This window comes from Heterocephalus glaber, unplaced genomic scaffold, assembly GCF_053883595.1.
Source record: "Heterocephalus glaber isolate CG9 unplaced genomic scaffold, H.glaber_assembly_v1.0 deba00000901, whole genome shotgun sequence".
Taxonomy (NCBI): Eukaryota; Metazoa; Chordata; class Mammalia; order Rodentia; family Bathyergidae; genus Heterocephalus; species Heterocephalus glaber.
In genome coordinates this window covers 2,417,644-2,443,395 of record NW_028258171.1, presented here as the reverse complement: position 1 = coordinate 2,443,395, position 25,752 = coordinate 2,417,644, and the positions used below count along the sequence as shown (strand labels likewise).

At 36.0% G+C, this 25,752-nt stretch overlaps 1 long non-coding RNA gene across 2 annotated transcripts in view; it reads right to left on the bottom strand.

Moving 5' to 3' along the window:
* The window catches only part of LOC110345463 (uncharacterized), a 345,632-nt gene extending 335,159 nt beyond the window's left edge, over positions 1–10,473 (bottom strand). Inside the window, exons 1-2 of one of the 2 annotated variants that reach the window (XR_015450062.1) lie at positions 10,061–10,473; positions 5,479–5,528 (exon numbers count right to left, since the gene is read on the bottom strand). This is a non-coding gene — a long non-coding RNA (uncharacterized LOC110345463). The remainder of the gene's footprint in view (positions 1–5,478; positions 5,529–10,060) is intronic. The other variant, XR_015450063.1, reaches the window with a different exon arrangement.
* Between the last annotated feature and the right edge of the window lie 15,279 nt (positions 10,474–25,752).

Below are 25,752 nucleotides of genomic sequence, written 5' to 3'. Positions count from 1 at the left end.
AGGGGGTCCAGTTTTGAGCTAGCCCAGGCAATGAGAGTGAGAATTACATGTTACTACGGCTTCCCGTGCCTGGCTTCTCAGCTCTTTTCTTTGCCATTTTTCTCATTCAGCCACACAGTGGATGAGGATACAGACTTTGAAGTCAGGCAAATGCAGGTTGTGTTTCAACTCTTCCATGATGACTGGACTGCGGGCAAGTTACCTGACCCCTCCAAAACCTGCCGCCTTACCTGTAAAATGGGTGTGAAGGTTTTATCCACCTTGTTGGTTTTTGTGAAAAATGAATAGACAATGTATTTAGAGTTTTTGGCACCATATTGGGCAAAGAATAAATACTACATATTAGCTACTTTTATTTTACAAAAAAACAAACATTATGAAAGTGAACTTTTAACATTGAGGTTCACAATTATAAAAAACTTATGTGATAGAGCTACAGCTTTTGTATCATACATCATGAAATACAATCATACATCTAGTCTGGAATTTGTAAAAAAGGAGGTTTTGAACGTCACATTAAGACAAAAAATAAAATCTCATGCTATTGCAAGTGAAGATAGATATAATTTGCAACTAAACTAGAAATATAAAAGAAGTGAATCAACTGAAATCATTTGACCACACTAATTTACTTTCAAATTAATCAAAAAATTAATAACAAGAATCTGTACTTTTGTTGAGGGTAAATGGTGAATGACCAATCCAAATTCTATCATATCGGTGCTCACACAAATTCCTTTACCTGTCAGGAATTGATCACAAAGATCTTTAGATTTCAAGATTTATACTCAACATAGAAAAAGCAAAAACACAAAATGCTTAGTTAATCTCATCGTGCTAGAAAATAGTAATTGTATAACTAGTGTTTTATATTACTGCAACTAATTTAGAAATGATTAGTTTACAGTATTTAGTGTTCATGTTTATTTAAGCAAACTATAAAATCCATATGGCCTTTCAGCTTCTGGTAGAAAAGCTTTTCTTATTTACAAAAGTGACTAACTTGACACTGAAAGTGGTGGGTTCTTAATTTTCTTTTCAATCACTTATTGTCAGGAAAGTGCCAAAAGAGAGACACGTGACTTCTAACAAGAAAAGCAACTAAAACTCAAAAGCAAGTTCTCCCTAACTCTGCTTACCCTTGACCATAATCACTGCTACTTCAAGGGTTCAGATATCCATGAAATTTTAATTTAGCAGGGTTTAAAGAGACAGAGACAAGTTTCCCAAATAAAATTAAGGAGGCATGCAACTGAAAATTGCCTTCATTAAAAGAATAGTGTGGACATTACAAACATTCCTTCAAAATCAGAAGGAAGTGATTCTGATCTTAGGTAAAAGAGAACAAATTCCAATTGAGATTTTCATCCTTTTTGAGTTTCATTCAGATAATTTCCTTCTACACCTCCTTTTCCTCTTTTTTGAAGCAATAATTGCCTTCTCACTACTTTGAAAGTATCATTTAAGAACTAAGTTCCAGGAATTTCTCTTGGCTTCCTTTTCCCATTTAAAAAAATGTTGAAATTTTACCAGAAACTCCTCTGAGTTTGCTTCTAACTTTAAAATGCTGTGATTCCAGTAGGTCATAAGTTATTTCCATAGAATCTATAAAGACCTAGAAGGCCCCTGGCCAAATTCATCTACCTTATCACATGGCACAGACACTTAACCATTAACACAAGCAAAATACTAGTATGAGCATCTTCACAACCCTAAAGAAATGGCACACCTGACTAGCAAGCTCTGATGGCAAGTCAGGAAATGGAAGGCCAGGACTTCAGAGACTTGTCTGAGGAAGATATCATGTAGAAAGGAAGACAGGGGTCAAAACCAAGAGTGCTTTCCCCACATAGATGCAACTTTGTTGGACGTTAAGAATGGAGATCGTCAGTGCAAAAAGAAAGGATACACCAAATGGGAAACTGTGGAAAGTTAAAGATTACCTCAAGATATCAATCCCCTGAAAAGCAAACCATGAAATCATAAACAAGAACTCTTACCATATGAACAAACATATTGTGAAGCTTAAATTGCTATTAAAAATATTCTATCATTAAGACTTTATGCAGGCAAAATTATGGTGCAGGAAAAAAACTCGCATGGCTTTCTCATCCAGCCTCCGAGTCACACTTCTCCTCCTTCCCTTGGTTCTCCACCTCTACTTTCCAAGTCTTCAGGAAGCTCATTGGATAATCCCTCTCAATCCTGGGCTTCCCCAGAAACACTGTGCTTTCCTTCAGAACACCTCCTAGAAGCATGGTGTGAAAAGATAAACACAAGCCCTGAAGTCAAGCACAGAAGTGCCAATCCTGGCACTCTGGACACATAGGGAAATTACACACTTCAAGGCTTGGAATCTAAAATTAGAGTGAAATTTAGAGGTGATAATGTTCTTAAAACACTCACTATATTTTCTTCCTTGTTTCCAGGATGGGAATTCCTTCAATGTGACAGCAACAGGATTGAAAGACTCCCTAAACTAATTCCCAGGGGATACTGTGGTAGTTTAATGTGTTACTGCTTCTCTAATCACAAAATAAAATGAAATGCTTAGAGACATCATACCATAAACCTAAGAGAAAGAAAAGAGAATTTTGGGGCCGGGGACTTAGCTCAGGGGCACTGCGCCTGCCTCACAAGCACAAGGTCCTGAGTTGGATCCCCAGTACCAAAAATGAAAGAAAAGAGAATTTTGAGTGAGGCAGCTGATGAGTAGAAAGATTCAATGTTTAGGCATCTGTTTCACAGGTCGATGTTTTCTAGAAACTTTTCTATGATAACGTTTTTGCTAGTACTTAAGAAACCAATTTTGTATTGTCTATTAAAAACTTTTTTTTTTTTTTTGGTACTGGGGATTGAACTTGGGACCTTGCGCTGCAAGGCAGGTGGCGGAACCACTGAGCTAAATCCCCAGCCCTTAAAAACTTTTTTTAAAGTTTTCACCTAAGATATAAATGTTTCTGCTCTGACCGATCAACACTTAAAGGAAGCCAAAGAAAATTGTTTTAGAGGCAATTCTAAGGCACTAAAATTTACTTGATAACCTAGAGAGGTATTTCTATTCTTATGTAGAAGAGAGAGATTATGTGAAAAAAGCCAGTTACTGGTCTTTGTGGGAAATGATAAGTGAAATAGAAGCCCACAAAACAGCTTGATTGTAGGGTACCAAGAACAAGGTTTGATGGCACTAGCGATTTTGTAATACTCTCCTTGCTGTGAGTGTATGATGATTCATAAAAGAAAAGTGATGGCTTGTGGAATGGGGAAGATAGAAAAGGTGAATCACGACCCAAAGCAACTTCATATTTCTACCATATCTTTATTTGTATGGATGGTTTCATTCTTCTAAAACTTTAAGTTAGTCATAATTAAACTGTGACTATAGAGTTATTCTGCAAGTCTCCAGTGAAATGGGAGTTGGTGTAATTATCCATGAAATTCAAGCATATTTTTAAAACCCACAAGTTTTGCCTAAATTACCAGATAAGTGCTCTGACTGCTCAGCTTGTTCTAAGGGAGAAGAGCATTAACTCCCACAATAGAGTAGAAGCTGATGTTGTCCCTAGGGCTTCTTTAAGTGTTTCTGAACATCTGATTGATTACTCACTGTCTATGACTCACAAATTATATAAATCTTCTGAGAATTAAGAGTTAATGCTTCCTTTTCGGTGCCATTATATTAGAAAGTAATAGCACTACCTCTGAAAGAAATTAGAGCCCTATAGCTAATATTTACTATGGACAGTCTTACTCAGAGTAATCCTCAGTAAATGTCTGTTTGTGTGCACAATCTACTAATAAGAGACCACAGAAGCCCTGAAAGGGAATTAGAACCTCAAATGCAATGGATATGACTTTTCCAGGGTAAAAGCCTCAGCCAGTGATTCATCTACATCTAAAACTAGAACCTCGATTTCCTGATTTTCAGACAGGTTTCTCTTTATTTCATACTTCTATCCTAGGAAGCAGCGCACAGTGTAAATTGCTGTTTCTCCATTGCTTCCTATATCAATTCACATACTTTCATTTTTGCCCATACTCCAATCATCAAAACAAGCTATATGACCAAGCCTCAAAGCCAATATGGAAGAACATGCCACATATCAAGATACATCATTAGAGGGCCAGGGAGTTATCTCAGTGGTTCTGCTGCCTGCTACGCAAGTGCAAGGTCCCGAGTTCAATCCCCGGTATCAAAAAAAAGATACATCACTAGATTAAACCATTCACAAACCCATCACCAGAATAATAAGCCAATCCTTAGAATGATAAACTAATCACCACCTCACAAAAAAAAAAATCAAATATAATCAGTGCTTTCTAAATGTTGATTCTAACACACACACACACACACACACACACACACACTCGTCTTCAAGCCTGGATTTTCAAAATTGCAGATTATAGGTGTTAGCCAATCAATTGCTGATTCATTAAGTAGCTGGCTTGCCATTGTCATCATACAAAGAGTGGAAACGATAACAGATTTTAGTCTGAAAATACAAATAATTTTCTTTTGGACACTTGAGTCATACATTTTAATTGCCAAGATTTTAAGTTGCTTTTTTGTTTGTTTATTTCACTTAAGCCATTTCTAAATTTAGGTACAGGGTGCTAGCCAGTGTAGACTCTCAATATGTAAATATTACCTTAAAAAAGTAAAAGTAGGGGCCAGGGATTTAGCTCACTGGTTCCAGCACCTGCCTTGAAAGCACAAGGTCCTGAGTTCGATCCCTGGTACCAAAAAAAAAAGTAAAAATACTTATATCCTAAGCAATGGCTCAATTATATTAAGATGTACTTTAACAAAATTAAAGTCTTAAAGTAATAATTGTCATAATTTAGATAGGTGCAGTAAAATTATATAATACCAACATACCCGCATAGGTAATGTAGATTGAAAAAAATTTAGGGATAGTTTTGCAGTTGTCACAATTATAAAAATCTCAAAAAAAAACAATTGGAAAGAGAAATTACACTCCCCAAGAATATATTCATTATCACACAATATTAATTTTATCCCCCAGATTCTTGTGTCAGAACTCTGAAAACTATCAGGAAAATATGAAGAAACTATGATTAGGAAATAGCCATTTCTACTTTCATCCAGAATTGCCATTTGCATGAAGGTGACTTGTTTATATTACATTCATCTTTGTTCATATCCTTGACTGTAAATCAAAATGAAATATTAAGTTGTATATTCATAGAATGCCTAATTAAGAAGGCTATTCTCTTGGGTTGAATTCAGTGATAAATGTAGAATTACTGCCCCTTTCTCTGTGAGAGTCTATATTGTACATCATTTATAAAATGCCTCAGTATCGAAATGACCCTGAAACAATAAGGGATGGACACATAGTGCCTCAAAAAGTCTGTTTGGAATACATTTATTTATGTGTCAATCATCAAAAAGTGTTAGTTATTCTCTAGATTAGTGTTATGCCAACATTACTGTCACATGTAGATAAAACTTACACAGTGATTTTCCACTTTCATCGATCTTCTGGATTAAATTGAGTTTTACTCTACAAGAGAAGGAAAAGAATCAGGTGCACACTGAACCTTGTTCTTCAAAACCACACACTCAGATCCCAGGCCTTTATGTATTCACTCTGCTTTGATATCAGGAGCACACTGATTTAAAATTTGAGAAACACTGCATGGGATAATCCTTCAGTACAATGCATTCCAGAATTTATTTAGGAAAGCAGAATATTTAGGGGAATTTGCAAGCATAGACTTAAATGCGAGAAAACCAGCAGCCAAAATACTTGTATATTTTAGGCAAACCAACATAAATCTGTTGCCCAACCCTCCAAAATCTCTCTTACCTTTAAATTCCTTCTGTAGAAGAAAACAATGTCTTTTAATGCATAGTGATAATGCTCAAAGAGCACATACACTTGAGAATGATAGTACATTATAGCCTCAACAAAGCTATAAGTAATTGAAACCAAATCTTTTCCTGAACATGGATTCTAATTGCACAAAAGAGCAAGAAATTTTGGGCACAAAAAGTGAGGAAAAACAGGAAGGTAATCCTTGCAATGAGAAAAAAGCAAGTCCCTAGCATCAAAATAACTTTCATCCCTTCAAAATTTTCTTTAGGGTTGTAATGAGAGGCTGATTTCCATTTTCTAATCTAATCTCTGGATACTTTTCCTCCTAACCTTTCAACTTGCCGTCTTGCAAGGAGACTAAATTATTTGTTGGCCACATATCCAAACCAAACTTAATGCTATTTTGGTCAAAGGGAAATTTAAGTTGTGAGTTTTGCTAAAGTTCATTACTGAAAAGAGAGCCTTCTCATTGTATATTTTAGTTTAAAATGTGTAAATAGAATATTAGAAGATAGAATTCAATATTAGAATATGTAAATGTTAAGAAACAATGCCATTTTAGTGACAATGCTCTGAAAAAGAGGAGATATTGGAAGGACATGACCAGAACTTGTGTAGAAAGATGAATGTAAGTCCACCAATGACAGTGAGGCATGTCTAGCTTCAATAAAATTTCCTAAAACTTGGAGCTCTCCAAAATGAAGAGGGCTGTCCAAGGTGATGAACTCCCTGGTGCTCAAATGTTCAGCTAAGGTAATGTCCAAACATACCTGATTAGGAAATGAACTAAAATTAAATTTAATGCTAAGAGCCTCTAATTTTTTTCATAGACTTCTCTTCTGGAACCATAAAGAGAGTTTGAGAAACATTAATATAACCCAGAAATTAAAGGATACTTGAGAATTACTACAGAAAAGAAAATTTAATGTTAACAATAAACCTGGGGACCAGAAGAGACATAAGCAAAGACAAGACATAATGGGTAGTGACAGGAAAGAACAGGTAAGACCATATGGGAATAAGATAATCAGATAGAATTAAGAAAAACCTCAGATGGAGAAATGAATGCCTCTTGACCAGGGCTGAGGGCACCAGAAACAAAGCCACTGGGTTATGCAAATTAGGAAAGTGAAAAATCAGCATAAAATATAGTTTCCAAAATGGAGAGATAGTTTAATACTTTTTAATGAGAAGGGAAAAAATGTTTTGGTAAAATATGTTTGGAACCATTTAGTAAACACCATTAGGCAGATTCCTTAAGCACCACTGAGTAACCTGAGCCGTCCATCACAATTGCAAGTCTCCAAGAAAAGAGATAGTATGTAGTATCCTCATTATATCGGGGGTTTTTTACAGAAATCTTTGGGAGCTGGTACTCTGAAGAGTACACAATGAAAAAGAAATACTAGATATAGGTGTCTGGACTTAGTACAGATGGTTAATGAATGTTTGGGTTTTATAATAAAACCTTGTACTTAGAGCCTAGTCATAAGTAAACTACCTAATTTAAGCTGAAGGTCTCAAGTGAATTTAGGAAGGAGAGTAAAGTTAATCTCAGAAGCTTTCCTCACATGGTAAGCTCTGTCTTAGTATGTGACCAAACTGGCCAAGTGTTCCGCCCTGTGGTGAAAGCTCTACACTGTACCAGATTCTGTCTTCTGAATTACTGGCCATGAAAATAGAATATGTGTAGCTCATTGCTGAAGCAAAATAAGGAACAAGAGTTGACATACATGGAGGGCACAGTTTTACTGAGGAAAATAATCACCACAGCTGCCATAAACCAGATGCCGTTCAATTTTACAATTTAATCCTCACCACAATTCCCGCTTGAAAAGTCAGGAACCTAGAGATCAGGTAGGATAAACAATGCTCCCAAGATCTCTTTGCTAGTGACTGTACAGGCTGGATTCAAACAGGCCTGGAAAGCTACAGAGCCTGCAAGCTAAGCAACTGGTGGGTAGTGCTGCTGTTCAGTGGTGCAGGAAGCAGTGGAGAACCAGCAATTTGGAGTGGGAGGCAGAGAATCCATCAGGTTTACTTAGGGACGTGTGGCATCATATATACCACAGATGTGCACCCTGCTGAAAACTCCCATTTCTTCCCATTCTTCAGTGGAGCTGACAGATAACTGCAGCCCTCATCAAATCTTACCTACAGTCTCAAGGGAGACCCACATGAGAAACAGCTGACTAAATCATTCCAAAATTTCTGGCCCATAGGAAATATCTATGTACTTTTAAGCACTATGGTTTGGGATAATTTTTAAAACAGCAATAGACAAGGAATAACAAAATATTCTTAATAGTATTCTTAATAAAAAGTTGTCCAGTAAAACAATATTGCAAATTCATGACATGAATTTTATAAAATATTATGCCATAGTTCATCTCTTCAGGAATTTTTCTTATAGCAAATTATCTATTTCATATGTTCTTGTATTCTTGGAAAGAATAATTCCTTATTTAAACACAATAAGGCCAAATTTAGCCAAAAAACAGACAGCCAATATTTATCAAATGGATAAGTAAAAGAAGCATAATATCTTAAACAACAACCTTTTACTGTAAAGGATTTAAGGCTACAAAAACTGTTACAGAAATAGGAAAGTATCTTATGTGATTCCATGATCAAAATTTTACATTTCTATGAATAGTCTGGGTTATTTCTCAAGAGGAGAAGGAGAAAAAAGGAAAAGAAGCAACACAAGCCTGGATGAGGGTGTACCAAGTAGTAGGCTCTGAACGTGTTACCTCTACCAACAACTCTGTGAAGTAAATAACATTGGCTCCATTTTCACCTGCCCAACAAAGCTTCCTCAGCTCAGCTTTTAGTTTCTGTGTGTGTGTGTGTGTGTGTGTGTGTGTGTGTGTGTGTGTGTGTGTTTAAATTTACATTACAGCCTGGGAAAAACTGGAATGGAGGACGAAGAGAGGGTAGTGAGAAATGAGTGCAGCTGGATAGAAGGAAAAGCTCCTAACGTTCTGACATAGTAAGATGACGATGGTTGCCAATGACTAATTGCAGATTTCAAAACAGTAGAAAGGATTTTGAGTGCTCCCAACACAAAGATATGATAAAAGTCTGAGGTGATGGATATGAAAATTATCCTGACCTGATCATTACACTCTGTAGACGGGTATTGAAATGGAATACGTTACCTATAAATATGATTACTATGTGTCAGTTAAAGATTAAATATGTATTTTTAAAAGAACCTTAAAATCTAGCTTACCTAAAACAAGGATAATCATTAATAAATTATACTAAACATCATGGTTAATTCATATTTTAATTTGAGAACAAATGAATATTTTAAGTTCAAAATGAGAGAATATTGCTTGTACACAACAGTTTATACAAATGAAAGAATGTCCTACTCATTAATGCTAAGCTAATCTTACAAAGTTTTGTAAGGAAGTGACAAATTCAAAAATTAAGTGCTGACGGTATGTCATTTAAGCTATATAAACTGCCTCTTCTAAGCCTTAGTTTCTAAATATGTAGAGATCAAGTAAAAGAAAAACTAAATTAGGCTACACCGTTGTCATTTGGAGAACAGAAAGATCAACATAAGGTTCAGGCCAAGTGAATTTTATTCTCAACTCTTCTTACCAAGGAAATACTCTCTACAGAAGGAAAACACTGACAATTAAGTGAGTGTCCGCTAGGGGGAGCAATAAAGATTTTAAACTGTCACATCGAGCGGCTGAAGTTTCATACTTAGATTATATACAGTATAAATAATACTGTTAGAGCTAAAAGGGCTCAAGAGAACACTTACCCAAGCTCTCTTACTTTAGAGATGAGAAAACAAGATTCATTTGGACGAAATGATCTGTCAGGACCACATGGTGAGTTAATAAGGAAAGCAAAACTAGAAAAGGCCAGGCTGTCTCAACCGGAGCTACAACTACGCCTGGCACTTAGCAGATTCCTGGTGAATTTGATTCGACTGTGATCCACCATTCTAGAACAACTACAGTATCAACAGTATCTAGTAAAGGCTTAGACCCTCCCTTAAAAACCTGGTGCTTCACTTTGCTCATTGCAACCCACTAGTACTGGGGGTGAGTGGTAGAGTAGCACCTGGTTTCCACTACACCAAAAAGAAGGAAACTGAAAATACCGTCATTTCCTTGGATCATGATCCAGTTATCTACTGTTGTATATAAAATCACTTCAAAACTCAGTAGCTTAAAAAGAACTGCAATTACTTTGCGCGCAGATCTGCGATGCAGGCAGCCGTCAGCAGGGACAGCTAATCTGTGCCCCACACAGTGTTGTAGAGGGCAGCTCAGCTGAGGGCTGGAGGACCCACGTTCAGGTTGACTCACGGCTGGCAGCTGGCCGGCATCTGAGGTGTAGGTAGAAGGAAGTGCTCGGCTGCCTCTGGCCTGGTGGCTGGATTCCCAGAGTAGGATCCTGAGAAAAAGGAAGTTCAGGCTGCCAGCTTCTTATACCCTGGGCTGGAGATCAACATAGTGTGACTTTCACTGTGTTCTATTGGTCAAACTGTCATTAAACCCTGATTCCAGGAGATGGGACAAAGATCCTATCTCTTAGTAAGAAAGTGTCAGAGAATTGATTGGCCATTTTAAAACCATTAGAGAGTTTTTTTCTTACTGCAAATATAATTTCATTTTGCTGAGATGGTAAAGAATTGAGCATTATTAGAGATAAGTCACACATATCAAAATTATAATCTCTTCAGAGGTATTAATCCCTTCGCTGTATACTATCAGCTCAGACAGACAATAGACCTATAATTAATGCTCAATCTTTGCCTCCATTTACTCTTCCACAAAGGGGATAATAATAAGCTCTGTTGTAGGAAATGAGAAGGCTTATTTATAACTGTAAAAGCAAAATGTACTTATAATTGCCTTAATAGATGCTTATTAATAGTGAATTACCTGTAAAATGTGCTACACAAGTGAAAGGTGTAATCATTATGTGCTTAAATAACTTTGCAACATACAGCCTTTGCAGGTTGCTTAGACAACTATCCATGCTTGAATTTTAGAAGCCATTAATTAATTTTGCTGAATATGTGATGAAATATCAACTCTAAAAAGATAATTATTGTATAAAACTCCTAAGCATTTGATAAGATTGACAAGAAAAATATTTGTGGGTTTTTAGCTTTTACAAAAAAAAAAAAAAACCTGATAAATGCCATAGAGTTTAGAACACCTTTGTAAATAAATAATGTTTTACAACATATTTTTTAAGACTGTCAGCAACATATTCAATCAGATTTCCCAGCATTGGTCCTATCCAGGAATTGAGGGTAGACCTTTTCTAAGGTCTACATTAGAAACAGCACAACTGAAAAAAAAAAGGAAAAGAAATAGCACAATTGAATTGCCTTTCTTGTTATAACAAACAAAATTTTCAAATTTAACTGGGGTGATGTGAATGAAGATTTTAAAACTAGCTGTTTGTGAGGAGGGGCCAGTCAGTACCTTATTTAGTTCACAAGCACAGTATCCAGTTGGGATTTTCCCACAGGAGTCCTAGGAGTTAGGTAAAATGACTTTCTGTTAGGCAATTTAGATCACAGAAAGCAATAACTTCCTCAACTCAGCCACTTAAGGAAAGATTGGTTAAATAAGATGAGATCTGTCCTAGCTGAAAATGGGACCTACAGCTGGGAGGTTGGTTCCTCAAGAACCAGAGGAGCGAGAGCTCTGTTAACCAGTTAGCATTCTTACTGCAAGAAAACAAAATGAGTAAAAACATGAGTCACATCAGGCCTTATTTGTGTCTCTGTACTGTATGTTCAAATAGTGGTTTATAAAGCAATGTTAGTTTCAATGTCACCCACTTTCCTCATTTATATTTTTGCACAAATTGTCCGCAGGATCTTAAGTTTCTCATCTAGGGAATTATCTGGAATACTATGACCTTATTTTCAAGCATTTCTAAAATGGTATATTTGGTGTGAATTTTTTTAATCCAGATAAAAAATGATGCCCTATCCCCTAAATCAAACTGTGCAAGACAGAACCCCAACAATCCAAACCCAGTCACCAGAAATGTGGCCTCTACTACACCTTAGGAAAAAAGCCCCTAGACTGAACCATTCTATGGCTCATTAGCATCTTCTCTGGCAAGTTTCCTGCCTTTCTTTACTCACTATGGTTTAGAAGATTCTCTTACTCCATATTTCATTACTATCATGAAATACCTGAAGCTAAGTAAGTTTATAAAGAAAACAAGTTTGTTTCACTCAGAATTCTGGAAGTTCAGGGCCCCAGCATCAGCTCAGTTCTGGTGAAGGCTTCATGACTAGTGGCTTCACAGTGGTGGAGACACATGTAGGAGAAACAGATCACATCACAAGAAGGCAGGGAGATGTTCAAGGACAGCGTTCTGCTCTTATAATGATTAAGGGTCTTATAACTAACTCATTTCCCAAAAAAACTAACTTCCTCTCTGCTGAGGACACTACCCCCAGTGACATAAGGACCACCTACCAGTCACGACCTTTGAAAGGTCTCTCTATCTTCCAACATTGCCACTGGGAATCAACCCTTCCACACAGGACCCTCTGGGGGACAATCCACATCCATGCATACCAGAGATACTGGTGAGGTGCTGAGTGATCCTTCAGAATGGGAAGCAAGAAGCTAAAACCCAAGTTGAATATACAGTAGATTTCAAATTGTAAATACAATAACAAAAAAGTTCATGTAATTTTTAACAAAGAAAAAGAAGGAGGAGAAAGAGAATAGTGGGAGGTGGCATTCATAACACCAAGACCACATAACTACCACAGTCTGACTATGAGGTGCCGCCCAATGATCTCATGTACCCAGAAAGTTTCAATGAAATCCACCTAGCTTTTAACAGCCCTACAATTTGACTGTGACATCTACTCAATATGACTGGCCAAAATGGAAAGCCACACTCATGCTTTGAGTCACTGATGTTATATAAAACATTTCCCTTCATTTGCTAATGTCGAAATATCCTGTCACTTGTTAAATTATAAATTAGGAACCAATTTTTCAGCATGCCCTCACCAAGATGCAGAGAATGAGAGCAATTGTGAAGGAATGGGGAAACATGGGTTGACTGTAGATTTCTCTGAAATTCATCCACAGAACAATGAAGGGTTTTCTTTTTAATAGATTCCCTAGAAAACCACATGCTGTGCTCATTGAAGCAAGAAGTAAAAAGAAATGATTGAGCAATATTAAAAGGTGGAGAGCCAGAGTCCTTTCTCAAGAGTGTTTTAATGTTGAAATGAAAGGCCCTGGGTAACCTTTCGCTCCTACCATCGTGACATCAGGGCCCCCCATTCTCATACTGCCAGGACAGAGCCACTGGGGAGCCCTTTCTCTCACACAATAAGAAATATTGCAAAGGCAAAACTTTGCAATTCACACTTTCTAAAAATGCAGGCTGCATGGCTACTAGAAAGGTTAGTGAGGCAGATATTGTTTCTGATTTTGTTTCTGATTTTGTTTCAGATACGTAACACTGCCTCCATCTATTTCAGGTTGGATGGGAGAGGGTTGTTCTCTTCAGGGAAATATTACTTTGTCACTGTCTATATATTTAACTATTTTAAGTCTAGCCTCAATTTTGAAATAAGGAATAGCGCTGCAAAATATACTGGATTCCCTGGAATTCCCAGATTCACAGTAAGATTTACACACACAACAACCCTCACTGGATGGATTATTTAATTTTTCTTTTTATTAGCACATGTTTACACCACATAATGACTACATTCATCATGGGGAGAGGGGGCTCATAAATAACCACTTGACAATCACACAATGTCTGCATGAAGCCTAAGTGGCATTGACAAGAAGTAGAATATTCTCTTAGGCTTTGGGTTTAAAACTCTTTTAGTGAAAATACCAGTTCTCTCACCCTCCTCAGCCTCCCTCCCCCATACCACCTCCACTCACAGGTCAAGAGAGAGGACCTATGATCAACTTCATCCCCTAAATATCACGCATTTTATCTCTACAGGGCTTATCCAGTTTGTTAGTAGCAGATATATTTAAATGCATTCCAATAAGTCTCACATTAATGTAATGTTTTTCTTGTCTACACTTTCTTTCCACACAAAAGAAATTATTTCCCTAAACTGCAGGTGAAAACCTTTACTTCTTAGGTGTGAAGCAGATGCCCGTGCAGTGTGTAACTCATGCCCTCTCTTTCAGATATCTTCATAGAAAGACTTTTCTAATCACAACAAGGTTATTTTAAGCTGTCTTATTCTTCGGACGAAGGGAATGATTCTTTAGCAGTGTAATGCACATTACATCTGCAAACAGTGGGAAGATATAATTTTAAATGAAAAGTATCTTTTCTCAGTGCTCAAATGGCATCAGTGAAATTTTCAAAGTTCAAGAACTGGAGTTGCCAATGAATAAAAGGAGTCTTACAAGAAAAGTAAGACAAGATGGACAGCTTTATTCTTGTTGACCTTAAATGCAGTTCCATGCAGCTCTTAAAAGTGTCTGCCTGGGTCAGATGGTCAGGGTGTTCTAAACTCCTCACAGGTATTTCTTCTCTTTTCTTCTTTTCATCAGTATCAGAATACTTCTCCTTTCATATACTATTATAGGATCTTCTGCTGTTGAACTATTTCTTACAGTATGTTCTTTCTTTGTTCAACTGGATTCCTTTTAATATCTGAAAAAGTGATAGCCTCATTTTATTTATATAAAGTAGACAGATGCTGAAACCAAATTTCTTATAGTGGAGCCTCAATTTTAGGATTTGTTAGTTGGATGATGTTGGGCAAGTCACTGAAACTCTCTGCCTCAGTTTCCTCAAAATAGGAATAAAAAACTTTAGAGGGTTGCTAAAGATTCAATTTCAATAGGTAGACAGTACACTTAATGAGACATGTTGCACTTAGTAAATGTTCAATAAGTACTGACAAGTAATTAAAAATCCTTCTTGGAAAATGGATATGATTTTCTGCCAACACTATTTTTTTTTTTGTACCTGGGATCAAACTCAGGACCTTGCACTTGTGAGGCAGGGAGCAGCACCACTGAGCTAAATCCCTGGCCCACTGACACTATTTTTTAATTATATTGCTAGCATATCCTTTCTAAACTTGTATCTTTTACATTTCTGTCATTTTCTTTAGTCTTGTTCTTCATTTAGTTCATTTCAATCACTTTAGTAATTTGATTCCTTTCAATAATATCACTTACAGGTGGTTCCAGCTCAGAATGGTAGCTGTCATATTTGCAACAACAAAAAAACTATACAGATAGCACATTGGTGGCTTTTTATGAGCTTCTCAGAAAACTAAAGTCACAGGACACTGTGGTTTAAAGCTGTCCTCCAAAATTCAAATGTTGGAAAAAGTAATCCCAGTACAGTGTTAATCAACAGTGTTGACTGCACTACAACAGTGTGAAGAGGTAGAAATCTAGGAGGTGATTAGGTCAGAAGGGCTCTGTCCTTATAAATGGATTAATAGGGTGACCATAGGAATGAGTTCATTATCACAAAAGTGTGTTATAAAAACATGTGGAGCCATCCACTGCTTATCTCCCTTGCCTTCTGTCATCCTCTCACCTTCTGCTAGGGAATGATGCAGCAAGACTGCCCTTGCCAGATCCCAGCCCCTTGACATTGGACTTCCAGCCTCCAGAACTGTGAGAAAAAGGTTTCCTTTCTTTGTAAATTATCCAGTCTCTTGCATTCTGCTACAGCAACACAAGACAGAATAAGGCACGGGACAAACAGCCAACCTGAAATCTGGAGAGATGCTGGGAGACCCAGTAAAAGTAAGAGGGGTGCAGTAGATACAGGGACCAGGGTAACCACCCTTTCTGTGGGATGACTTTTCTAGCAGTGAGTGATCCAAAACTAGAATAGTCTTGGTCCATTCCTTCTCTGTCCTGCACATTCTATCCCCTCTTCTCTATGCACTGAAGGAGAAGGGAGAGAAGGGAATTGGTAAGGAGATGCTGGACTATATTAAACAAGCCTGGACAAGGGGCAATGGAACCACTGATAACAATCACTCCCCAAATCAGACCTAACACTCAAACTCAGTCATTGCTTACCAAGATATATCATGTACAGGTACAAATCCCCTATGATTAATTTTTCATTATATATGTATCTGAAATGTAACAATAAAATTTTTTTTAAAACTCAGTCATTACCAACATAGAATTTTTATTTTTATGGCAATGCAAAAAAGAGAAGAACCAAGAATAAATTTTCAAGAGTAATAAAAAAAACCTTTGCTTCTCCTGCCTTGCTGCAGGCCCTGGGCACTCAGGTCCTTGTGTAACACCACAATAATCTAAACCATCACCCCATCTATATTGTTTTCTCAAAATTTACTTCTCCACTTATCACCTGCCCAACTATAACTAGCAAATCTCACTTTCCCTGGTAGCTGTTTATCATGAGGGGAATAATTATTATCTCTTTTTCAAATATATTCTTCATTATGGGCTGGGGATTTAGCTCAGTGGTTCTGCTGCCTGCCATGCAAGCACAAGGACTCAAGCTCGATCCCCAGTACCAAAAAAAAAAAATATATATATATATATATATATATTCTTCATTATTAATTACTGATAGAACTCGTGCTCCTTTGTTAGGGGAACATCTAGTACTCTCTGATCATTCCAACAAAAGTCTTTTTTTCCCAAGCACTTGGCCAAAAGTGATATTCATAGATCAAGTTGTGTGCACTATAATAGAACAAATCAATACTATTCCTGCACTATCACGGACACATTTTTATTTAACTTTTTATTTTAAAAACATAAAAAAATCAAAATTTGTCCACAGTCTCATGATTTATGACAATACAAGAAATAAATCTCTACCTAATCTGATCCCTAGACTTAACTACTAATAATACTTTGGAGTGTAGCCTTCCCAACTGGATCCACTTAGATATGTCAATACTTATATCTCTACTCACAGGTTTATATAGAAATGTAAGTATCTGCATCTTTACAATATTACATGTATATTTGCATGCACTGACTCAAATTTATTTTCATATTGGTTTGAAATCTTTTTCATTTAACACATCTTGTGTATATTACCTTATTCTTATTTATAAATCTACTTTTAAGAGTTACAACTGTGTCTCAAACAGTGAGCACTCAAATTTTAGTGATTGTTTCCATTAGTCCTTCACTCCTGTGATGTATGCACACTATCTTATTTATAGATATACTTCTTCCTACCAGGAGTTAGCTAATTTGTTTGTTTGTTTGTTTGTTTTCTGGCTGTGCAGAGGCTTTGCTTTTGCTAGCTGCACTTTTTGGGTCATATCCAAGAAATCTTTGCCCAGACCAATGCAGTTGACCTGTTCTATTATATTTCCTTCTAGCACTTTTACAGTTTCAGGATTTGCATTTAAGTTTTTAGTACACCTTTAGTTGATTTTTTATATGGTATGATTCCAACTTCATTTTCTTGCATGGAGATATCCAATTTTTTCAACACCACTTTTTGAAGAGATTGTCACTTCTCCATTATGTTCTTGTCACCATTGTTGAAAATCAATTGGCTATAAATGCACCTTTTATTTCTGGGCTCTCTATTCAGCTCTATTGGTCAATGAGTCTATTTTTAATGCTATTAACCATGCTCTTTTGATTCCTATAACTCTGAAATAGATTTTGAAGTCTGATGGAAGATTGCTTTGAAACCTGAGGCCTTTTGTGACTCTATATAAATTTTAGGGTTGCATTTTCTGTTTCTTTAAAAAATAATATTGAAATTTTGATAAGGATTGCATCAAGTCTATAGGTCACTTTTGGTGTATGGACATTTTAGTGTTAATTCTCCAATCCATGACCATGAGATATCTCTACATTAATTTGCAATATCTTAAACTTCTTTCATTAATTCTTTCACTTTTTCAGATAGCTTGTTGTTAGTTTTTTAAAATGCTACTGATTTTTGTATATTGATCTATGTCCCGCAACTTTACCAAATCTGTTTATTGGTTCTGACAATATTGATGGAATCTTTAGGGTTTCCTATACATAAGATTATGCCTCCAACAAACAGAAGCAACTTTATTTCTTCCTTTCCTATTTGAATGTCAGTTATTTTAGAGTGAATCAAAATTATACAAGATAATGAACATCTCAAGGGAAGGCAAATAGTATTAAACTCTTAGAAAATAGCCAATATATTTTCTTAAACTACACATAATACAAATATCAGTCGAAGAGGTAAAAATCAATTTTGATGAACAAGTACCCAGACACCAAACAGAACATAATCATTTACAATAAAAAGAAAAGAAATGGAAAATACTAGAAAACAAAGAGAAAATTTTTAAGTCATAATTATTTTATGATAAATAAAAATTCAAAAGTTTAAGTTTAATAGGAAAATGGTACCTAAACTGAGCTTACCCTGAAAATAAACTCACAAGGAAACAAAAGGCTATTTCCCTGAATACAAGAATCTTTCTAAACTTCAGAAGAAATATTAAAATAGAAATCCATAAAGTGTTGGTGAATAATAACTCTAAGGAAAAAGCATTAGATGGTTTGACATAACTTATTAATAAAGCCTACAAATAGCCATTATTTATTATCTATTTTCTTGAATTTCCCTGTAACTAGAAGGAAACTTGTTGTTTAATATGGCAATAAATCTGAAATGAATACTACCTCATTCTTCAAGTAGAAATCCATTTTTTAAAATTGTAAGTAAAGAGTTATACTTTCAGCTTTATTTGGGGATGCTAGAATTATTAAATTAAAGGGCAAATTATAATTGAGTTGAGAAGAAATTTTAAAATTAGTAACGCTTTCTTCTTGGTTAGAGTTAATGCAGGTCATAAATACAGTTTATATTAAAAGATCAATTTCTTTGAATGTATGCATTGACTTCTATACACAAGATAACATAGTATTATGGATATCCTGATAAAAGCAAAATCCACAGGACGGGAAGAAAAATTATGTGGTGGAGAAAGTATTAAAGTAGAAGTCAGGTAACCTGGACTCAAACCCTGCCCTCAACTCCTTACTCTGGGTCAAGATAGCATTTTTTTTTTTTTCGGTACCAGGGATTGCACTCTGGACCTTGTGCTTGCGAGGCAGGGGCCAGAACCACTGAGCTAAATCCCTCGCCCAACTTTCAGTTTTAATAATGTCAGATATTGTTATGGAAATCTTGGAAAGAAATACACAGAGACACAGAATTCGGGTAAAATAATAAAATTTCTTCTCGCGAGCGGGCAGGACGCCAGAAACCAGTCTGGTCAGTATCCAGGCCCCCTTTGTACAGCGTTTCCCTTTTTATATCCTTCTTAGCCATTGTCTCATCCCTAGAGGTCTTTGTTGTGTAAATACAATTCCAGTTCCTATTTACAAGTCACAGACACAAGATAGGCCATATATATTGTAAATTCACCCTGGCATGGTAACTTTGTTAGGTTAATGAAGTTACCTGTTAGAGTCAGATCATCGCCACTTTAAACAAGGAGTTATGGGAAAAGCAAATCTTAAAAGAACACATTACTTATTTTGTTTCTACAACTACTTTAATATTCAATCTATTAAGTTATCTAAAACTTTTCCGTATCAATACAAGTGGTTGGTCATTCAAAATTCTGAGAATTTAAATAACATAAAAGATGTGCCATCATAGTTAATCCAACAGGCACAAATACTGTATTGCCTGACGTGTCTATTGCTGGTGTTCCAGTATTGCACACAATTCCTAACAAGGTACAGTAAACCCAGTTGAAATTCAGAAATCTGCAATAGCCAGTTTCTATAATAGATTGTGTTCCTGGCTGTAGAAAAACAAAGATTTTGGAAATGCCATCCACCAAAATCAGCCAGAAAAAAAAGCAGTTTAAGAACCTATCCTCGCTGCCTGCCTCAAAAGAGCAAGGACCTGAGTTCGATCCCCGGTACCAAAATACACCCTATCCTGAGACTTTCAAAACATCATTTTGAAAAGTTAAATTTATAAAATATATATGTGTGTTATAAATTTCTTCAATGAATTCATTTTTTAACTTTGTCACCTTGGCTTGTAGTGAATGAAACTTTTGGAGTAGATCTGGCATATTGTCAAAAGTATAAATGCCAAAGCTTTTAGTATTTTCCACATGTTTTTAAAGCTATATAATATCCAAGACACATAGAGCTAGATCTTTCAAAGCCTTGCTAAAGTCTACTATGAAAATTAGCATCTGGATACCAAATAAAAATTGAAGAAGGAAAGGAAAATTGAAAGTAAAGCAAATTAAAATGAAGCAGAATAGAAATAAAAATGAAAAAACAAATTAATAGAACAAGGTTTAGTGACATTTTAAGCACTGAGACTTGGGACAACCTACGAAAACAGAACTGAAGGTGTTCTCCTGTAACACAGTATTTGTTTGGGGTAATGGTGTTTTTACAAACTCAGACTATTAGGCAGATATTAACAGGAAAATGCTTAAATATTTCTAATAAAGCCCAAACCATGAGCTGGGTCATCCAGAGGGGCAATAGTTTTTACATTTCTACTAAACACTTAATTCATTAAAATGCCTTGGAGTTTCCCTTGCTAGTAACATTTAATACAATTGTTCTCAAAATTTAAATTCCTTGTGAATCATCCAAGGATCTTTGCAAAGTACACATTCACATTCAGATTCAAAAGGTACAGATCAATGCCTGATACCCTGCATTTTGGACACAATACCAGGTACTGGCAAAACTCTTGGTCCACATGGACAGACCTCCAGAGGAATGAACATCAAGATATGATACTGTCCTCCCAAAATGATACCTATTGATCAATGTTAAGGTCTTGCAGTGATAAACATGTGTGTTTTACTATTTGTGCTCTCAAACTTATTCAAGCAATGGTATTCTCCAATATTTAAGGCACAAAACAACCTTCAGTCAAGACCCTGTTGATAAACAGATTTGGTCTAAATAAAGTTTTGTCCTGACTCCCATGTCTCCATATTTGCAGAGTTGGGTGGTCGACAACTAAACTTTGAATGTGATTTAGGCTCTGATCAACATTTTCATTGTCTATGCTCCTAGTATATAGAACATGTTGATCATATTTCAGTCAACAGCAGAGTAGCTTCCTCTCAAACACTTAGCTTGCCACCTCAGTGGAAAATTATCTGTCTGATGAGCACTGTACAAAGCCCAGTGGAGAAAATTGATGCTCTACCAGGAAAACCTAAGGGAATAAACTTCATTTTTTTTTTAGCAGTGAAATCCATTTGTCAAATAAAATTCTTTACTCAACTTTAAAATATAAAGTAGTATTTTATTTGTATAAATTTACCTTAATTCACATTTATAGAAATAAAGTTATTCAGATGGACTCTCTAAGACATTTTCTTAAATTTTTTGCAATAAACTTTTTATTAACACATAGTAATTACATGGGATAATGTTTTATTGTGACATTTTCATACATGTATATAACATACTTTGTTCAAATCTTCCAGTTACACTCCTGTACCCTCCTCTTCTCCCCTTCCCTGACCCCCTTCTTCTCTGATAGTCTACTTCTACTTTCATGTCACTTTTTTCTCCTATATTTCACATGTGACAGAAAACATGTGATGCTTGTCTTTCTGGGTCTGGCTTATTTTGTTTAACATGATGATCTCCAGTTCCATCTATTTTCCTGCAAATGACATGAATTTGTTCTTCTTTATGGTTGAATCACACTCCATTGTGTATATATACCACATTTCCTAAAACTCTCAATTGGCGGTTACAGTCATCAATTACAGCCACACCAACCTCAGCACAAAATGTGCTTTTGTTTCAGTTGCACATTATCAAGACAATCCTAAATCAAACAGAAAACTAATCTGAAATAGTAGCCGTTTCGGAACAGCTCACTTTGTGTCCTTCAAATTCTAAAACAGGAACATCAGTAAAATATTTTATAGCAGTTGTTTTCTCAACAGTATTTTAAAACCTTTTTTATAATATTGAAACCAAATTTAAATCGGGCATCTCTAGATCCCCTCACCTGTCCTCCCATTTTCAGAAACCAGTTTGAATAACTTGCTTTGATCGATGCCCTAGAAGAGCCATCATACCAGTTTAGCCCAAAACACAACCAGAAGGGAGAGGCCATATGGAAAAAGCCTAAGTCACTCCAACTGATGGTCACCATTGAAACCCCAGACACAACAGACGCCTCCTTGGGCCTTGAAGGCTAGATGAGCTGCCCAGTATACAAACTCACCTGACCAAGCCCGTGAATACCATGTGGACCAGAAAAACTACACAGATACCCTAAAGAATCATATGAAACTTAAAATTTTTTTACTTTTTATTTTTATTAGTAGTTATTTGCAATACATGATAATTACTTTCATCATGGGAAGTTGATACATTTTAATTCTTTTTATCCCCTTGCCTTGCCCTCCCTCCAACTTCCTTTCATCTCTTGTTCCCCTTCCCTTTCGAAAAAGATCTATCCCTCTGTTTCCTATTATCTTTTATTTTTCACTTTAATTTAGTTATATTTAGGGTTTCTCATATGTCTTCATCACTTTCTCCTTGCCATGACACAATACCCAACACTCACAACTGTAAGAAAGAAAGGTTTATTTGGGCTCAGAGTTTGTAGAGGTTTCCCTCCATAGTTGGCTGACTCCAAGGCAAGGTGGCATGGCAGAGGGGCCTTGCAGAGGAGAAATAGTCCATGGCATGGCAGCAAGAAGCAGAAAGGGTGATCAAGCAGGGGTGGTAATACCCCTCCAGGCCACACCCCCAGTGACCCTCCTTCTCCAACCAGGCTACACCTCCTCAAATCACATTTAGCTATAAACCCATGAATAGACTAATCCACTGAGCATCCACACCTCCACAATCTAATCACCTCTCCAAAGCCCCACCTATAATTGCAAGAAGTTTTGGGGGAACATCTATACAAACCATAACAGCATATAAGATAAATCATGAAATAGTTAACCTCCTGTGTCTGGTTTTTTTCACTTAACATTATGATGTCAAGGTGCACCCATTTTTGTACAGAGCATTCAAGTTTATCCTTCTTTATTCATTATTTTTAAAAATATAAATGGTTGGGCATGGTGATGCATACCTGCAGTCCCAGCAGTTGGGGGGCTGAGGCAGGAGGATCACACAAGTTCAAGGCCAGCCTGGACTACATAGTGTGTTCAAGGCCAACCTGATATACACAGTAAGACCCTATCTCAAACAAACAAACAATAATAAGGATAAATCAACTATTAACGAGATTTACTAGTGAGAAAGTAAGTGAGCATAACATCCATTTGAATGTTGACAGAAGCTCTAGAAAAAGAAAGTCATAAGAATTTCCTAAAGAAATGTCAGATATTCTTGATGCTTTAAGTTTTAGGAGTCCTACATCCAAAAAGGTCAGATAATGCAGAAAAAATTCTCTCAATAATCTATGTGGTTCATTTAATCTAACAACTCAAAATTATTCTTAAAAACCTAACTTATAAATGACAAACTTTTCTCAAATGAAAAAGAATTTTTAAAACTTTTGTGTATTTATTTATGTATTTTAGTCAGGCAGTGAAGGAAATTTATTCTTGGTCAAAGTCTGAAAGCCAGGAGAGATAGCTCTCAAGTCAGCCTCTCATGAAAAAGACTTCTAAATACAACTTAGAAATGAATTTAAAAGTGCAATTAAATATGGAATTACAGGTACAATAGATTAAAATGGATTAGAGAACTTGTGTCTTTGAAAAGTTATTCTATGGGACTTCTCCAAGGCATTTAATGATAAAGGTAATAGAAATGTTCAGCATGGCTTTAAGGAAGAGCTTTATTTAAAACTATTAGTATTATACTTTAAGGTTCTAAAATGTCAAGTTATTTTTACTCACATGGAACAATCTAAAAGCATGAGGGTGTCTGAAGAATGTCAAAAATTATAGATTGGAAGTGTTTTTTCCAAAAAGGGGAAAAGAAGTGAACTATTACAGTTTCCCAAAACAAGTTTACACTGAACCCCAGGGCCAAGGAGCAGAGCCACCCCCAGCGCAGAGGAGCACAGCTGCTCCCAGTCCAGAGGAGGTGAACCTTCTGGGCCACGATACCACCACCTTCACCCAATTGCCCATTAACTGGTGACTAGATAAAGAAAATGTGGTTTTTTTAATAAAATGGAGTACTACTCAACCATAAAAAATGAGAAATTAGAGACATTTGTAGCTAAATGGATGCATATTGAGGCGATACCCTTAAGTGAAATAAATAGGACACACATGTGTAAATACCGAATAGTTTCTCTAGTGTGAGAAACTGAAAGTGTAAATAAGGACTAAAATGTATAATAGGTAATGTGAAATAGGAAGAAAAGGGGCAAAGGGGAAGGAAGTGGGAGGAGTAGGGGAAAGGAAAGAAGGGAATGGAATTAATATGAGAAAAAGAAAAAATAGGGACAAAGTCTTTGTAGATAGGGAGGGGAGGAGGGGTTGAAGGGAGGGCAGGGGAATGGGGAAAAAATAAGAACCAAGAGAGACTATGTAAAGGTGCAAATTTCCAATGATGAATGTCATTATATTGTATACCTAAAATGTACCAATAAAATTAATTTTAAAAAGAATTTTATATGAAAATTAATGTCACTTCAAAATCATTTCTCTGCATGACTGAGAAGGCTGCTCTTTGTGTTAATTTTCTTTGAAGCATTGTTTTAAAGACTATTTGCCTGTGCTAAGGAAGACAATTAATAGTGAGCCATAGTGACGCATTCTGTTCCAGTTGTACAGATCAGTAACTTAAAAAGTGTCAGACAGAAAGAAAGCAGCTATGAGAAAGTGCAGCGCTTAACAAGAATAAGGTTTTCCAAAATGTTATTGGTAAGCCAGCAGACTGAAAGGTCCCTGTAGAGACTTTTATTTAGTTCTTAAATTACTTTAAATTCTAAGCATAAGAAGAAATAGAATCAAGCCCGAAACTTTCATAAAATATCAGTGAATATCTTCGTATAGCATCCCTCAAGAATTCCCCTATTCCATAAATTGTATTTTCAAAAAGTCAAGTAAATAACAAGCACATTCTTTAAAATAGCTTCAAAGAAAGCAAGTATGCACAAGTGTTTACTGGCATTCAGTTCACTGTTAATTTCCCGTGCCAAATAACACCCCAAAGATCTCCAGGAAAGAAACCCAAGAGGTTCTTGTATGCCTCAGTACCAACCTATCATTGTCAGATCTCTTCTACAACCCACTCCAAATCGAAATAATAATGCAAAGCCAAAAAAAAAACCTATTTGATATGATGTCAGTTTCTTCAATAGTTTTGTCAGTAAACAAACATGACTGAAATTAATTTAAGACAAAAGATTGAAAAATATTATGAAATCCCCAGCCTTTTCAAGTATTGCAGTTTTTAAGAAGTTTACCAAAAATTTTATTGGCTAATAAGGAAAAAGAATGAAAGCCAATGTTTTAATACTGATTTAAGTAAAAGAGTAACTGTGAATAGATTGATTCCACAAAAGCTATAAAGTACTTCCTGGTCATTGACCTGAAAATTTAATTTATGAATGTTTTTATAAATAAGTGCTTCTCAGTAAAAAGAAAATGGACCTTTTGCAAAAGGCAAGGAGACTAAGAGATGCAGGAAGGGAGAAAGGACTGGAGTCGGAGGGGTTGAAAAAAGAATTAAGAGGAGGGCCTAGGATTTAGCTCAGTGGTTCCGGCGCCTGTCTCGCAAGCGCAAGGTCCCGAGTTCGATCCCCAGTACCAAAAAAACAAAACAAAACAAGAATTAAGAGGTGTTCTGTGCAAGTACCAACTCTCCACAAGGAATGTAATCATTATGTACCACAAACGTGTAAAGTAGAAATAGAAATGTAATAAAAAGACAGCAGGTGTTATCACTTCTAAATGAAAGATAATGATATATATCAAAACATCGCCCCAGAATTTTTTTTA